The following is a 13,720-nucleotide window of genomic DNA, read 5'->3' on the forward strand; positions in this document are numbered from 1 at the left end:
TACATCACTTAAAGTGATATGAATGTTTACCCTGTGTCATTTTGCAGTACCATGCCTCTCTGAACTACAATGCTTACCTATACTGTGCTTTATCCTATTATGTTACTGTGGAAACCATTTTAAGGGTCCTCTATGCTGTAGGACAGGTTTTAGCACATACGGTATAAGACAAGAACTGTTATTATTATTATTATTATTATTATTATTATTATTATTATTATTATTATTGATCCTCTAAAAATCTGTATTACTGCATCTCAAACTGACAATGACAGGGATATATATTAAAACATTATACTTCTATTAGAATCCTGTGCTTGTTTCACATTTGCTGTGGTACAAGTTAAAGAGAAATACTTTAGACCTGGCATTTCCATTAACTCTCAGATAACATTTCAGATTTAGACAAATAAAATAAGTAAAAACAACAACAACAAAAACAGTTAAAATATCAAGGTAGGGCAATTCTTTTTAATTGTTAGTTATATTTTTTCAATGTAATTGTCTGCACATTATGAAAAGCTTCATTCATTCGTTGGTTTAGGCGTGTGTATGGACAGGCTAATATGTATGTCGTCAGATAGACTTCGGTCTCTTCACAATAAGTGCTCAATAAGAGAACATCATTAAAGTTGGTCAAATCTGTATTTGTATAATGTTCCACTGAAACGCTGTCAAAGTCTTACACGAGTGTTCCCCGGTATTTTGATGGCAGATGCGTTTACATGCAGCTCTGAGTTGAAAGGGAGCCGTCCTGCGTGGTGTAATGTGAGTCTGACGCTGCACCGCCCAGAGTGTGTGGTATTTTCCTCTGCAGCCCTGCATAGCAGCGTTGCTGTCGGGTCGATAAGAGATGTTCAAATCTTTTACATGAAAAATAGACTTCACAAACACTCTTCACAGCTTTAAAATACGCAGTGACTTCATTTTAACGCGAATTCAACGCTGTTTCGGTCATGCCTCGTCATTCTGCTTGGCTCTTGGTAGCTGCCCTGTCTATGCTTGTTTTGAAAGGTAAGCGGTTTTTCCTTTCTTCTCGTGATCTCTCTTACCAACTGCAAGACTAGGACTTGCAACTTTTACTAAAACTGCTGTATTCGTGTCCTATATACGGTGAATTCGATGCACTTTCCTGCGTAATCGGACTTATATTTCTCGCATTTTATTGTTTGTTTGGCTTTAGAAGCTCCGTAGCACGTTAGGTGTGTTGCTTTTTTGGGGTGGGTGAGCTAGACTAGAGAGCACCTGGCACTAGGGCACAGTGAAACACACAAGCTGCACAAATCCGTGAGTCAGTGGAGCTATATCAGGACACTGGAGTAGTGGACCCGGCTTTAGACGCAGCCGATCAACAAACATTTTAACTTGTGTGTACTTGGAAGTTGGGAGTTAAAAATAATACTGTTGTTTGTTTTTTGAAAAAAAAGTTGTAAATATTATGAAATGTGCGTTATGCTTTTAAGATGGGACGGAATACAATTATCCACAGCCTGCAGAAGCGTAACGGGAGAAGAATGGCATTGTCTTTTCAAATATGTTTATATTGATTACGCTTGTATTTTTGAGTGTTTCCTTTCCACTGCCATGCCTATTTTATGCAAATACGAATCTGTAGCCCGCTAACACGTGTGCTTTCATCTGAGTTTCTAGTTTATACTCAGTATTTTTCTACAGTACTGTTACTAAAAACAGTAGCGGTGAATAGTGGCGATCTAACGTTTTCACAATGTGTACAATGCACCGCATACATAGTTATTAATATGAATCGCATGGCAAACAACAACGAAAAAAATATAACAGGACAGTAAGCAATAATAAGTAGAAGTTAATGATTATTTAATTGAGACCCTGTTGAATCTACAGAAGCACCTGTGTTAGGTAACAGGCAATATAAGCACACTCGTGTAACTCAAAAGAAAGCAGTTAGTATTCAGTCTTATTTTCAATATTAGTATGTAAGAATCCCCTTCTCAAAATGCTCTGTCCATACTGAGAGAGCAAAATAATTCCACAAATCATACTTGTTTTGCACTCCCATTAGCTACTGTACATACATATGTCAAACATGGGAAAGAAACACATGCAATATCAAACATGTACTGACACCTTAAGAATGAAATATAACACTTAAGGATACATTTCCCCTTAACTATGGTATTGACATAAACGTGTTTAGCGGTTTTGTGCAACACCCTTAACTCAAGGAGCACTGGCCACTAGTGCTGCACAAAGCAAGCATTCAGATTGAGCCCTTCACAGAAACCAGGTGCTGACAATCAGGGGAGTGTCTTTGGTGTCTGTCACGCTAATTTACTGTTCAAAGTGAAAGGATTGAAGACATCGCTGCTTGGGTTTGTGATGACTGCTTTTCTTAAGACTTTGGAGAACAGCGAGCTGCACAAACCCAAGCAGCTGTTTCTTCACTTGATTCAGGAGGACTGGTAAATTAGGCCAGTCAACAGCAATGCCCCTCAGCTGAGTGAGCACCTGGTTTCTCTGGAGAACTCAATCTGAATAAGTGATGCATGCAAATAATGTAGACCTATATGTAAATGCCCTTTAATTTACAGTTTAGTAATAAAAAACACGTAATCACATATTCTATGATCATACATGGTATAAGGAGATCTGATTCTATGCTTAAAATTGATATAAGATACAAAGATGCAATACACATTCGAACTCCTTTCATGTCTTCGGTGTAAATAAATTGCCAATTTATATAGACATTTCAATGACCATTGCTGTTTTGTAATTCATTTGTAATAAATGGGGTTAAAATGTGTATGCTGAAAACAGCATACTTTTTTTTCCCTGAATCGAGTGTTCAGCAATGCACCATAACAAAACTGGAAATCATTTGAAGAACTGTGAAGCTGTATAAAGTCTCTCACATGTAAACATCTAATATTCTGTACATCCAGCTGTTCACGATTGTGATGCCACTCCATCACCTGATGACGTTTCTATTTACAGTTTATTATTCTTTTTTTCAAAGCCACGTTGTTTGTACAGATGGTACAGGTTTTTTTAACAGCGGTTGACAAACCAGACAAGCGCTATATTTTGCTCTTGTTAACAGACTGACAGAGTTTAGTAAAAATACCCAGAATATTTTTTTTTTTTTTGCCAAATTACCCTTTGTTATTTTTTCATTATGAAAGTTTGTTTTTAAATTGGATTCAGAAAACATTTATTTGTGTTTTGTTTGAATTAAAATTTCATCAACATAATAGGCTCTCTGTATTTAGTTTAGTTTTATGAATGAGTATGAAATCACTTTGGTTGGGTTTATGTTTAGCCTTTTTGCCCCCTAGAACTGCCTTGGTGCCCCTGAATTTTCACGCCCAACAAAGGCAACATTGCCTTGCCCTTCATTACCTTAACTTCATGCCCTGAAATTGGGTGCTAAAGCACCTGCCAACCGAGCTCCACACCAGTCTGTCATATCTTCTGATTTGCACATTGTGACTGAAACAGGGAGATGCAGCTTATGTCAGAACATTTTAATACTATACTTTGGTGAGTGACACTGGCTGTGGCTAGTCATGAGCCTCCCCTCACAGCTCTGCATGAGAGGGGAGAGAGAACCTCAATCCTGACCTCCCATCTCCAGCTTGTTCTTCAGTCCTGGGCCTCTCTCCTGTAGACACTGCTAACTGTCTCAAACTGTGTACTGTAGGGGTTTTGTGACCTGGAACGTGTACGTCCACAGGGGGCTAAGTTGCAAACTAAACAAGATTCGAACCCAGGTGAAAGGCATAGTGCTCAACATTTGGTTAGGATTACATTAAAATTAACTGTTCAAGGAACTACGAAACAAAAGCATACAACATACTTGATTCAGTGAAGGGTTGGTGTCTAAGTATTGTTTGAAGCTTTAGGGAATAGCGATTAAACTTTAGCACAAGTTATGTGTCTGTCATAATCTGAGGCTATACAGGGACTGTATGTAGGGCTGGAAGTGCAACGGAGGGTACATTTTGACCTTCGATTGGTACTAATAATGTACTGGTGATGTCACCATAGCTACTGTTTGATTGAAAATCCTGTTTTACAGGTAATTCATATAAATGGAATAAAACATTGACATGTAATTTAAAAATACATTCTATAGAACAGTAATCATGTTTTTATAATTTCAATAAAAATACACGTTGTTTATGTACAAGTTGCTGCTTATATACAGTATATATACAGTACGCTTGCATTGCAGCAGCACCAACTGCAGCGGACTTAGGAAAACAAAGCTTTATTTAACAGCCACCGTTCCAAACAGGTTATCGGTCACATTTTACTACTACTAAAAATAATAATATTAACTTCCGCTTGTCAAGTGACCCCAGAGATTGGTCGTGTTTCCGTGACACATCAACAGTCGCTTGCACAGTTTGCATTCAACTTTTTTTTTTTTGTCGCCTGGACATTTAACAAAAAAATCCCAAACAGCAGAGGGGTTTCGAGACATTTCTTTCAATAAGCTTACACTATAACAACGCTTTGCTGTCGAGATGGAGAATGAAGAAATTAAAGGATTGCCTCTGGATAACACGAGCTGGAGAGGGGAGGGGCAGCTGGTGCTTGGTTTTTGAAATCTTACACTGTCTTGTACATTAGATATTCAGTACATATTTTACTGAAGCAATACAACCGCTGTAGGTACCCCCAAGTGCTTTGGATACTATACCGTGCTCCATACACGAAAGCAGCGCCATAGAGAGTTGCTGCGTATAGCTAACGTACGATTTGGTAGTGGATTGTAATACAACAACTTTTGTTTACATAATATGCATTATAGAAATCCAAATATCCAATTGTTTTAATGTGAGTGACATTTAATGTGTGATGTATAGTATTCACACATCCAGTTATGATGAAAATAAAAAATACTGTATACCCAGTGAAGCACTTCTGAAACTTGTATTGAGATGTATGTAAATATTCTTGATATCCTTTATCATGTTACTAACCACTCGAATTTCTAATTCACAGCCCTGGCAGGGGATGAATGTCGCTAACAAAAAAGCTATTTTTTTTTTTTCTTTTTCTTTATACATAAATTCAATAAATCATTTTTCAACAACTGTCTTAATTTCACATCTGTTAATTCAATGTGCCTCTGTAATTTACCAGTTTTAACAAAATCATTTCTGGGATTTACTGCTTGGTAAAAAGCCAGTGTCTGCTTAGGTTTGGTGACCATTCAGACAGGTTTTAATGTATTTTTTAAAACCTGCAGTACGATTTGCCTCTTCAAGACAATAATAGTTTCTTTAAGCAGACACTGGCGTTGTGCAAGATCGGCAGGCACTCAATTTAGATTGGATGACGAATGCTACAAGTGAAATGAGGAAACAGGACTTGGCAAGTGCAGCTGTTCTGTTGCATTTGTCTAGGTTTCTGAAAGTAAATTGTAACTTCTTTTAATTACAAAAATTGTGGTTTGGTGCCACCCATCTGGATTTATTCACAGAACACATTGGTGTAAATGGGTTGTCTCTCACATGACTGATTGATGTGATGCTGAGAGGTATTCAAGAGTATGTAAAAGCTGTAAGGCTGAGGCGATGCATCGTATCGTTTGACAACTATCGATAGTCAAGCCTGTGCATGGTTTTTGTGTAAAGGGTATAAGCAAAGGAAATATTTTATTTTTTATTAATTTGGAATCGACAATTATTTTTTTGCTTTAAGCAGAGAGCTTCTCTGCTCCCCTCAAGTCTGATTCACTGAATCTGTGTGCGATTGAGCTCACCATCTCCCCCTGGCCTTGCCTTAAGGGACATTTACACCAGTATCTGAACAGGCTTTAAAGCACCATATCCTGTACTTGTTATTAACCACACAGCTACTAGAAATTCAATTAGTCCCAGGGGTCCAGTGCTGCTTCTCTGGGCTGCATGTCAGGATGCTGCTTAGGTGAGGCAGCTGTGTAGTGGAATTGAGTATATGAGCAGCAACCAAAAAGGGACTGGCAGTGCAGAACAGTACCAAAATCTGCAAGTGTCTTGACAAATAAGATAAAGAAAATGAATTTTACAGGAAGTGCCTGTAAGGTTGACATTTCCAACAGGGTCTTCAGTCCTTCATTATGCAAAACACATCTGGGACACTGCACATTTTAAATATCCCATTTAGATGCAAATAGATTCCTTGGATTGGATTAAAGAGAATTTTGAATTTATCCAGTGCGGTGCTGCTAGGGGCGAGTATTCAAGTACTTGAATTAAAATCATTATCAATGCATTGTCGCAATTGATTCAGTTCACTGGAAGAATGTGCTGTTTACAACCAAGAAGCATGTGAAGGATGTGGTTCTGCACTTAAGGGACGTGGTTGTGAATGTCAGCCAGCCCTCCTCGCTCTCCTCCTGGCTGTAGCAGGCGGGTGATAGACATGCCAGTATAATACCAGTACCCCTGCCCTGCTGTCATTGGAATAGCCTTCATGTGCTAGGAACGAGTAGCGCTGCAGTTCTCCTGTTTCTTTGCAGTTCTCTTCCCTAGATGCTACAAGTTATAGTAACAATAGAGATTTGGGTTTGAATTAATAGACCGCCCGGTGTGAATTCAACATGTCTAATCCTTTGCCTCTGGACTTCTTGTGAAGGTCCTCTGTTTCATTGTTAGATTGAGATGATCAGTCCCAGTCTTGTGACCCAAGCTGGCAGATTTAAACTCCTCCAGATGTGAATGGCTATTTCATCAACCCACGACCCCAACTGAGAGTCCCTCACAGGGATCTTGGGGTACCCCTGGGGATCAGTGGGTACCCCAAGGACAGAAGAGTAGCCCGTATCAGGATAACACAGGAACAAAAAGAATCTTGGGATTGCTGGAGTCAAAGCCGTGGGAGATGTTCCAGTATTGCACCGTCGCATAGCAGCAGTCAAGGCAACGTTACTTTAACAGCTTGTGGCGGAGTGTCCCGCCCCTATGTATTATTATTTGTATTTTTGTTTGCGGCGTGGATAAAAGTGCCGCGGCTTTTGTTATTGTTTTTATATTTATATTTAAAAACCCTGTGAGGATGCATGACTGATCAGCTACTGATTATTTAACTAGCTGACAGTCATGCATCCTTACCAAACGTGTGCAGACTGTGGCCGAGGGGTAATAAGATAATTAACAACAAGTTAACCCCTCGGCCAGAGTATAAGAACGTGCCGCTGTCCGTGCTTGAGGGTGGTGTGTACAGAGAGGAGGTACGGAGAGATAGAGCGGACACAGACTTTAAATTTAACAATTGCTAAAACATGCTGGATTAGCCAGCACGACACTTACTTGTTTGTCTGTCTGATTCGTTTGGCCCTCGTGTCCTTTTGTTTGTGTTTTGTTATTGTTTAAATCTTTTGTTTTTGGTTTGTTTGTTAATAAAATCAGCTGAGTGCCGTTGCATTCAGCTTCACCCGCCCATCCATTGTTTTGGTTTAGTTACTTCCTGGTCCGTGACGTCGCCACACCTCACCACTGCGAGCCATCCTGTCACACAGCTCCTCTCGGGGAGGGTGCTGCTATTGTTCCTGTGCAGCTGGCCGTGCTGAGCTGGGGCTCAGGTGCTGGTGTCCCACTCAATTAGGCTAAGAGAACGAGAACGGAACCCCTCTGGTGAAGGCTGGTGTGCTGGACAAACCCTAATGACAGCCAGGAGGTCATTAAAAGTAATGGAAATGGAGCTGAAGTGTTAGTCACCGGCATTGTGTGGCTTTTATTGTCTATAGTGTCAGTCTTTTGTGTTGTGTGTGTTTATAAAGAGTTTCAAATAACTACTATTGCTTTACAAATTTACAGTTGTTAAAAATATCAGTTTTACACCATCCCAGTTCAACCAGTGGGGATTACATCGTGATAACTCAATTATCAGTTTTTAGCTAATCTTTTTTTCCCTCTAAATTGTTTTATTCTATTCCTTTTTAACCCCCTTGTGCTATATTAATATTAAAACTGTCCAAGATAAAACCAAACTGATTTTACTACTGTATCTGTCTTCGTTATTTGTGTGTCGTTCCCTATGAAAAGGCTGTTCTACTTTGAAATGGACCCTGTCCCCTTGCCTCTTTATGATGCTTGCTTCTTATCACAGTAATTCAAATACTCTATTTTATTTTAAAAATCCTGAACCTTCTCGCACCCCCAGATACATTCTGCACCCCCCAGTTTGAGAAGCACTGCGCTACCTGACAGATGCCCATTTATAAATGAATTACCAAAATAGACATGATATATATAAAACTGTCAGCTTACTACAGTGACTTTAAAAAAAGTGTAACCTTGGTTATGCTATTCCTGTTTATATATTATGCAATGATTATCACTGAAGGTATGAGTTGTGGGTTTAGATTTATACATGTATGAATGTTAAAGTTTTATATATTTGAGAATATGTTTGTATTATAAGATTAATACAGATATGTGCGTAATTTCAGTGTGAAATGCTGAAATTGAAGCTGCTTTCTGTACATTTTCCAAGAGATTCCTGCAAGCAGCTTTTCTGTGGACTGCAGTGTTTTAGAAGTGGGTGTGGTAGGGAAAAAAAAACAGAACACAATAAAATCAAACTGCTTCAGAGTTAATGAGGGCAGGAACTAGAACTGTGTTCCTCAATCAATAACTCTTCTAGAGCAATTACAGAACCTCTTGCCATACCAGTGAAGCACAGACCGCATTTTAAACAGTGTAACCAGCAGAATGAATGGTATAGCTAGTCAGATAAGGGAAGTGCTCTTATGAAATGACTCATTGAAGAAGCAGTCAAGCACCCAGCTCTACACATAGACTTGGAAATGATTCAATGTCCAGGAGTTTCAAATGTACTGTATCACCCGTAACTAACACCTTTTTATTAAAACAACAATATATATTAATGATCGGGGGACCAGTTTTCCACAGTTTAGGGCAGCAGTGTGGAGTAGTGGTTAGGGCTCTGGACTCTTGACCGGAGGTTTGTGGGTTCAATCCCAGGTGGGGACACTGCTGCTGTACCCTTGAGCAAGGTACTTAACCTAGATTGCTCCAGTAAAAACCCAACTGTATAAATGGGTAATTGTATATAAAAATAATGTGATATCTTGTAACAATTGTTAGTCGCCCTGGATAAGGGCGTCTGCTAAGAAATTAATAATAATAATAATAATAATAATAAAAAAAATAGGGAATCCTGCTAAAACACACACAAAAATAAACTGATTTTATATTTTGAAATGTGACTTTTTTTAAAAATTTTAAAATGTGATCGGGATAGCTGATCTGCATTTTGTTAAGCCATTTGCACTTTAAAGAGATTTATCATTGCAATAGGAATTTTTTCAAAGGTTCAAAATGAATCTTACTCGGATGGGGGGGGGGGGGGGGGGTGGTCACTTAAAATATCAGATAATGTGTTTATTCTAATCAAACTTTCTCTTCCCTTATGCATACTGCAAGTAGTAAGCTGTAGTATGAGAAAAAGCTTCTTTCTGTACTGCACATGCACAATCTGACTTGGTATACCACATTGAAGTCTTATTAACCCCACAGTAAATCCTGGACTGCCCTACAAAAGGGAGAATTAGTATCGACACTGTCCAAGATTAATCCAGGCTGATTTTACTGCTGTAGCCACCTTGCAGAGAAAATCTGTTGCCAGCACTCTATCTCTAGTGCTATACAGATCAATACAGTACATTATACATTAAAGGCAGTTCTAGTTTGAAGTGGAAATTGTACCCTTGTGATGTTTTCTTATTGCAGTGACTCTGTGGTAGGGTAGTGTTGCGGTCAAGGCTGTAGCAGCAGGAATGGCAGACACAGAGGCAGAAGACTCCAGTTTAGCGCTTTTCACACACTTCTATTAACAAAAATGGAAATAACAATTAAACAAACAAAAGCAGCACCCAAGCCAAGGCTCGCTCCGCAGGACAGTGAGCACACCTTGCTGTTTCAGACTGCTCCTAAACTAACCCTTCCCAGAGCAAAGGAACTGGCTGCTCTTATACCATGCAGACAGTCAATCAGATCAGTGGAGTGTTGTATGTGTCAGACTATTGCATACAGTTAGAACAACAACCTGTAAACCTGGACTGGCTCAAACTGATCTGCAAAGGGAGTATTTATTTTTAAATTTGGAATCCCCAATTATTCAACCTGGCTCACTTGGTTGGTAAAGATGAGGACGAGCTCTCGCGTCCTCCAAAATGTGTGCCGTCAGCTATCCGCTTTTTTTTGCACTGCAAGCCCGCCATGAAGTCATTACAGAACAGTGCCGGAGGACCACGCAGTTCTGAATTGCACAGAGGCAGGCCTGCAGGCGCCCGGCCAGCAACAAGGGGTCACTGGTGCGTGGTGAGCCAAGGACTTCCTAGCTGACCTAGACCTTCCCCGCCTGGGCAGTGTTTGGCCAATTGTGCGCCGCCCCCCTGGGAACTCCCGGCCGCGGTCGGCAGTGACATAGCCTGGATTCGAACCGACGATCTCCAAGTTGTAGGGCACATCCTGCACTCCGAGTGCTGCCTTTACTGGATGCGCCACTCTGGAGCCCTGCTGAGGGAGTCTTATTTAGCTCACAGAGTATAAAACCTGGACGGTCTCAAACTGCTCTACAATGGCAGCATGCAGAAATCATCTTGTCCCACTTAGAAAGACATTTCCCTGCAGCGAAAGTCTGCATATACAGCTGAGCTTGTTGCTGGGACACTTGGGCAGCAAAGAAACATTTTGGCTGATGAATGAAGCTGCCTCACAAGTGCTGACTGTTCATCTTGTCTGAATTATTAGAACTTGTGTCTTACATGATTTGATTACAATGGGACTGGGGCTTAGTGATATAAGAATATGTAATGGTTTCCTCTCCCCAGTCACTTCCTGTGTTACATACAATAGTCTCCACACAGTTTCCTGTGGGCAGCATATAACGTGGGCTCCTGTTACCTGTAACACAGGAAGGAACCAACTTGTGACAGAAAAAAACAATCTGTATCTGGGGAAATAAAGGGTAGGGATGGAACTCACTTTTTCATACCTTGAAACATTACATTTGTTTTTGAAAAATGAAAAGTTGACACAGTGCACTTTTCAAGGGTTTAAACAAGTAACTTACAGACAGTACGAGGTCTATTCTGAAACTCATAAGCTCCTGCTTATTAAAATGTGTCTCAATTGCAACAAACTCAAAGTAACTGCTGTTGCCCTCTAGAGGATACTAAAACACATTACAGGTACGAAGTTAGTCCGGCAATCTCTGTAGACTAAAGACTTGTGGTATCGCGCTAACTGGAACAAATATGAAAAATCCCCAAAAGTATTGACAACTTTTATGAAACGGAACTATTCATAACCAACAAAACCAGTTTCCTCCTTATTGAACTTAACGTAGGCCTATTTTATAAAAAATAATACATAATTCCAGTACGACATTCCAGTGTGTCTACTTTGAGCCTTTTCCACAGAGCCAGCATTAAATATACTTACAAGCGTATTCCATGCGGGTGCGCGCTGCTGAGTTTCTGTGGCATCCTTTCGGCCGTCCTCTACAGTTTCAATAAAATATTTTATACACAATGAAATAATGTTTTTGCTCTACTGATCAATTTTGCACACGACTAGCTCGTAGGGATGTACTGAGAAATTAAGCTTTTAGGCTATATTCCTGAAATATGTAATTAGCATTTTTTACATCTTTTATAGTCTTTGGTCCAATAAACAAATTTGTTTATCCTCTAACGCAGCTTCATTTATATTGTTAATTTAGATTATACATGTGAATGTGGTTTAAGAAAATCGGAAAATATTAATCAATTCAGCCTCAGTATTTACTTTCGTGCGTAAATACATTTCGGTATGTCATTTTAAGTTCAAAAAATGTAAATTAAAAAACTATTAATTAGGATGTTGGGTTTCTTAAAAGAAAGTTTCGATCTTTTAATTAAAATACACGAACGCTCTAAAATCTAATTTGCTAGAGCCAGTCACTCGTATTGAGACGTTGTCGTCGTGCACCCTTAAGTTCCTGTTAGCACGCTACAGTAATGAGCTTTAATGATTAATCCTGAGCTCCGTGCTAAAGTCGGGGATCAGCTCGTCCCCAACGTTGTTCATTTGTTTTCGTTGCAATTGATACTAAATTAGTCCGCAGCTGGGGATGATCCTGAGATACTGTATTAGCTAGTGTGCAACCTGGTACCCAGCTCCACACTAAATCTACAAGGTCATTGCAATTGTGCATAGTGTTCTAATGGAGGGCTGTGCTAATGGAGTCTTATTCCTCTTTAGGGTTAGCCTTTGATGATGATTTTAACCTTGAAGATGCCCTTGTTGATACACCTACAAAACCACGTATGTATGCAGATCTCTTTATATGAAGTTACTGATAGAAAACGTGTATTATTATTATTATTATTATTATTATTATTATTCAGTTAATATAACACATTTAATCAACACATTTTACATACAAGTGTGTACTAGATATGTGCAGTTAATGATTTGATGCTCGTATACAATAAATGAATTGCAATAAAAATATTGTAATGTTTTATGTGTTTTGTTCACAGCTGCTCCAAAACCTAAGCCAGCCGGGGGCCCTTCAGGTGGATCTAAAGGTACGCCTCCGCGGTGAACAATGTGTCTCTGTGTGTGTGTGTCTCTCTTGCCCTGTTTACACGAGCCACTTTTAAGTCAGCTTTGAGGCAGCTTAGGCCTTTTCTTTGCTGTACTGTGAACGCAGCGGTCCCTGAGACGGCTCATGTTTGCCACGTACACTCGTCCCCTGTTTGACACGGACAACAGCATTAACGTAACCTGTTATCGGATTTTTATACGAATCGATATGAGGAAGTGTTCAGTTTTGTGGGAACCTCTGTCTAGAATGAAACAAATCATTACAGTGAAGTTGGTAAGTTTTCCTTCACAGGGCGAATACAGTCCTTTAAAAGTAACAGGCGTTTAAACATAGTGCTTGTTTAATTATATGCATCATTGCACTAACAATTATACAATTTGAAAAATAAAACAGCATGCTTGTGGAAATGCAACCAATTTAAATGTGTAGGCTTTATTTTTCAAAGTATATCATTGTAGGTGATGTGAATATATGTATGAGCACTAGCTTCAGGTCCAAAAGCAATTACCTTCACACAAGCGACTGGATTTACCCCTAGCACTGCTTTCATTTTTAAATTGTGTCATTGATAGTACCGTGATGCGTTGTTAGTATATGGTGAATAAACTCCAGTTCTGGGGGAAGAACGACACAATTGAACATTGCAGCTATTAAACGAAGAGATTTTGCTTTTGTTGAATAGCAAAAATAAACATTTTTCATGTGTAAGAAAATAAATGGGAGTTATTGTTTACATTTATATTTTGTATATAATGAGAGTTGTCAGACTGATGTGTAAATGTCCGTTTCTCGTTTCTTTAAATGTCTGCATACCTTGAAGAGACTTTGTAAGTGGAAGTCTAAATAAACAGGTTTTCTTTGCATACCGGTGGAGTACAAGCAGACGGTGCTGATATACAGGTTTTGGGAGGGGGAATGTCTTCACGCAGGGGATGGTTGATATGACGTCATCGGACACGCACTACAGTTCAGGGCTATGCACGCGCATACAGGGCCAAAACCAGCCTAGGTCTGTGCTCAAGTGTAAACGTGTGGCTCAAATAAGAATCTTTTGATCGATCCTAAACCAGCTCAGGTCCGAATTGTAATGCACCTTGTGTGTGCCTGTGTCAGTCTGCTAGTGTAA

The 13,720-nt window shown here is 39.5% G+C and overlaps 1 long non-coding RNA gene across 1 annotated transcript; it reads left to right on the top strand.

The window, feature by feature from the left end:
* The first annotated feature begins 466 nt into the window (after window positions 1–466).
* Window positions 467–12,665, top strand: LOC131697661 (uncharacterized). The gene is made up of 3 exons (XR_009307428.1): window positions 467–1,014; window positions 12,246–12,308; window positions 12,527–12,665. It is a non-coding gene; the product is annotated as an uncharacterized LOC131697661 (long non-coding RNA).
* The last annotated feature ends 1,055 nt before the right edge of the window (window positions 12,666–13,720 follow it).

Source organism: Acipenser ruthenus, chromosome 16 (genome assembly GCF_902713425.1).
Source record: "Acipenser ruthenus chromosome 16, fAciRut3.2 maternal haplotype, whole genome shotgun sequence".
Lineage (NCBI taxonomy): Eukaryota > Metazoa > Chordata > Actinopteri > Acipenseriformes > Acipenseridae > Acipenser > Acipenser ruthenus.